A 4,858-nucleotide genomic window follows, 5' to 3' on the forward strand; every position below is an offset into this window, starting at 1 on the left:
GTGTGCCGTCAAAATTGTGGATAATGTCTCCAATTTCATCCTTAAGCAATTCTTTCTCCATTTTATGAAGTAAGGCCGGAGATGATTCGATCTCCCACCATCGTAGGAGTGTTCCAGTGAAACATTGAATGATGGTTTTACAAGCTTCAATTTCATTTTTCCCTCTAAGGCACATAAGCTTGTATTCAGTAAACATCATATCTATTATCTGTCTTATTTGACCGACACTTAGATTATCTATATTCCATTCTCTACGAGAGTCTGGAAAGAAAGTGTGTGTCTCTGGGACTTTTGCCTTGCCACTAAGATTAGGAGCAGCGTATTTATTGAATTGACTTTCTAGTGGCTCATAGATAGGGAGTATCTGGGACTCTGGCTCTTTGAATAAAGAAGCAATAGAAATTTGTTCTGGAAGATCATCCTTTTCTTCTAAAGATTCTGCTAAAGATTGAGAAGCTTCTTTTGGAATTTCCTTAGGAAATAAATGAGGAAATATGTCAATTGGCTTCACAGGATTCTGGATTTGTATACTTCTTTTTCTCAAAAATAGGTATAATTATTTACTCACGCGCCCGGTATTTAAGCTGTCTGTGTCATGTGTTCTTTTTTCAAATGTACTTGGCGTTGGATAAAAATAAATGTCGAGTAAATTTTACATGTAAATGTTTAAGTTTGTTATTATAAATTTTTTATTTTTGAAATATAGGTTTAATTATTATTATTATTATTTAATTTTAAGGTTATTGTGAAGGGATACACTAAATTGGTGGATGAGACTTTTTTGTTTGTGAAACAAGGGACCTATTTTTATATAATGATTTAACTACTAAGTCTATAAAAACATACAGATTCTACCTCTTTTGATTTTGCACCTATGATATTTTAGAAGGAAACACATACTCTTAACCATTAAATCTACTCAAACACTATGAAAAATAATATTTAAATTATTTATTAAAATATAAATTTAATATTACCCAAATTTAAAAATTTGTACTTATTTTCCATATTTTTGTTGAATATTTGTAATTGTTTTATTATTTTTCCAAAAAATCAGTATAAAAATAAGTAGTTATTTAATAAGTTATTTTATCTGAAACAAGTAATTATTTATCCCAATTCCATTAATAAATTATTTTATCTGAAACTACTTTTTATTGTTTTTTATTTTGTAGGTAAATTTCGCAAATTTGTTATTTATCTCAATTCCACTAATAAATTCATGTTTCTACGCTTCTTCTTCATTGTTTTTTGGGTAGGTATATAATAGAATTTTGAATGTGCTGTGCTTTGAAACTTAAAATTAAGAAATATAATAAAAAAATTGTAATTGGAAAATTAAAATTAAAAAATATAATTAATATTTTTGTTATTTGAAAATTAAAATTAATTAAAATAATTAATATATATTTTTTTTAAAGTAAGGATGAGAGTGTTAGATTTATTTTTATTTGAATCAAGTAAGAGGAAGACATTAGTAGTATTTTTACTATTATTTTTTTGAATAGATGATGATCTAACTTATTGTTAAACATCTTTATATGTTAAATTACTAGTTCAATTCTCATTATTTTATTTAGATATTATTTTTGGACATAACCATCATGTAACCTCATTAATACTAAATTCACATAAAATAATAAAATATTTATACTTTTAAAATAAATACTTGATTTTTATTTTCATCGATGGGATGGGTTCTCGAGGAGTCAACCTATCTCTCACATCGACATTAATTGTCAAGCAACGCGGTTTGTCCTCGGCATAACTGTTGCCTCCAACGAATAGGGAAACTAAATTTAAAATTCTAGGTTGCCTTGAAATTAAAAGACATCGTGGATTGTAATGGGACAGTTGTCAATGTGACCGTGAAAATAAGAACTAAACCCAGAAAGAAACGTCGTGGAGAAAAAAGCATTTTGATTGTGATGAGGACGACTGTTCCGCTGATATTGGACTTAAAAATTACGTTTAAAAAAGGACGCCCTGCAGTAGAGATATTTTGATTATAATGGGACAAATGTTCTGTGTCGTATGTAGTATGATATTTTAAGTTAATTAAATTTAATTATTATCTTTATAAATTTAAGATGTTTGATAAAATTATATGCTATGTTATATGATTTATTTTATGTTAAAAAAAATTTGGATTTTTTGTTTTTTAACTATATTATTAAAAATTAGTATTTACTTAAATCAATGCTTTTAGTGTAAGCAATCAAATAGGATTAGAAATCAATAACTACAATGAAACCAATGCATCCAGTGCAATCAATCAAATACAATTAAGAATCAACATCCACATTGAAATCAATCTGTCTATTTTAGTGAAAACCAAATATTCATGGCTTTCTAAATTCAACTTCTTTTACCTTTTACAAAAACTTTACTTGGAACTCTTCCTTTATGGTTAATAATGTTCAATATTATATAATACTATATTATATCTATTGTCTCTATGTGTCTCTTTCTCTTTCCCTCTCTCTCCCCCCTCTAGCTCTGTCTCTATCACCCTCCCTCTCTCTCTTTCTCTCTCACTATATATATATATATATATATATAGATACATATACATATATCCCTTGTCACTCCCTCCAACTCCATCTCTCACTCCCGTCTTCTCTCTATCTCTAGGATTTGATAGGATGCATTAAGAGACAAAGAGGCTAGCTCATCTTTGTCATTAGACTTCGAATGGCTGAAATTCAACCCACTAGAGCCTAAAGAAAGGATAGGTTAAGGATGTAGTGTAGACCATATTAATCTATCTATTAGGCTCTATACTCCATCTTGATCTAGCCTATCTCTATCATTATCTCTCTTTGTATATAGATCCATCTTAACCTCAAAAATAATGAGAAATTAATGCAAACATTTTCTCAAATTTTATATTAAAAAAGAAATTTGTATTTTAAAACACTTTATAAATATGGAATTAAGACAAAGCCATATTAATTGCATTACGTATACATATACATATATAGTTAAAATGTACTATGAGTTTGGTTATTAGAAGAAAAATACTTCATTTAAGAGTGTGCAGGGATTAAATTAATTATATACATATACTGTATTTTCTTAATGCAAGAGAAAATTTCCTATCCAAACTCATTATATGGAAAATTTCAGTTAAACTCAAGGCATTCGAAGTCTAATGACTGTAAGATCTAGATTCCAGCTGGATTTGAAAACTTCATGAAAATAAATATGGAAACATGGGCTTTAAACAATAAGAGTGAAATAAGCCTTTACTGGGAAACGCTGCCCATAGTAATTTGATGTGTAATTTCCAAAATAAATTAGAAAGTTTCTAACATTCTCATTAAATTGTTACCTTAATATTCCTTAAACAATTTTTGCAATCGCTAAGGATATCAATTAAAATTAAGAAAAAACTTATCACCTTAATGTTCATTGTTCCTTGCATAATTTATGCCATTTCTAAAATCAAGGGTATGGATTTGAAGGATATAGTGATTGTGACAATGGAACAACTTCACTAGAACAAAAATTAGATGTTAGAAATTGTAGCAAGAAAGGTTGAATTTGACTTTTTACTTAGTCAAATTGAGTAATTTGATATTCCACGTTAGTGGGATGACTTATATGGAATTTAACTTGTGTGGCATGGCCTTGTATCCTAGTTAGATCAACTAAATTCTATTTTATAGGCTTGGAGTTCAATTTTGCGTGTGATGATTGGTAAGTTTTAGTAATCTTGTTCAATTATTTTTAGTTGAACTTAGTTAATTGAGCTCTAGCAATTAACAAAATCAGTTGAAGGCCAGTTGGGCATTTATGACTCTTGTCAACTTAGTGATCTCTTAGTTAACTAGTCAATCAACCCAAAATACCGCAAACATGCATGGAATACAAATTTTTTAGTTGGAGTGGAGGAAAAGGCAATGTGTAAAAATTGTACACTAGTTGAGTTTATAGGAAATAGGGATTTCCCATATTATTTAGGAGCCTAATCTATCCAGAATTGCTCAAGGAAATAGGAGGAAGTTGGGTAGCTTGAATAGGCTAAGTGTTGGCCAAAGATAGTTATTCAACAGGAGAACAAGTTTACAGTGCAGGGTGTGCTTCAAAGTTGAAACAAGTCATTATAATAGCTTATCATTTCATCTGAATTAATGCAAAGTAGCGGATGGGTTTTTCCAAGTTGTGTTCCCCTATAAATAATTGTGTTCTTATAGTTTTTATGGCTGCATGTGTTTCTAAATTGTGATTTCCATTCTGCAAAATTGTAAAGGAAATTTATAATCTCTTATTTTTAGTTTGAATTCATTAGTAATAGAATATCTCTATTAATTTCTACATGGTATCAGAGCTCTTAAATCACATCAGAAACCATTTATTCAAACTTCTCCTTCAAAACTTTCGAATTGCAAATTCTGTGAAGCAGTTCTCTTCAGTACCAGGAAGATTTCTTTCAATGGATTGAGATTGGAGTATGCCTTGGAGGGCACATCCAATTTCATATCTCGGAAGGATAGGATGGAGGTTGTTCTCGATGATAATGGAGTGCTAGAATATATTAAAACTAATAATGCAAAACCTCCAGAGTTGGATGCACATCAATTAACTTAGTGGAAGAAAGAAGTTGAAAATTCTAGGAGGATTAGCTTGCAGGGTGTGAGAGACCACATAGTGTCGAATTTACATGGAAAGTAGACTCCATTTTCTATGTGGAAGACCCTCACAATTTTTTTTAAATAACATTGATGCCAGAAAATTGGCATTGAAGGACAAGCTCAGAAAGTTACATCAAGATGCAGAAAACGAAACTGTAGTCCAATATCTCTCAAGGTTCACTCAGGTTCAAGATGATCTTGGAGGTGTTGGGGAAAATGCG

The sequence above is a fragment of the Pinus tabuliformis genome, chromosome 1_1 (assembly GCF_031772625.1).
Source record: "Pinus tabuliformis cultivar Carrire ecotype Pingquan chromosome 1_1, CPIR1, whole genome shotgun sequence".
NCBI lineage: Eukaryota > Viridiplantae > Streptophyta > Pinopsida > Pinales > Pinaceae > Pinus > Pinus tabuliformis.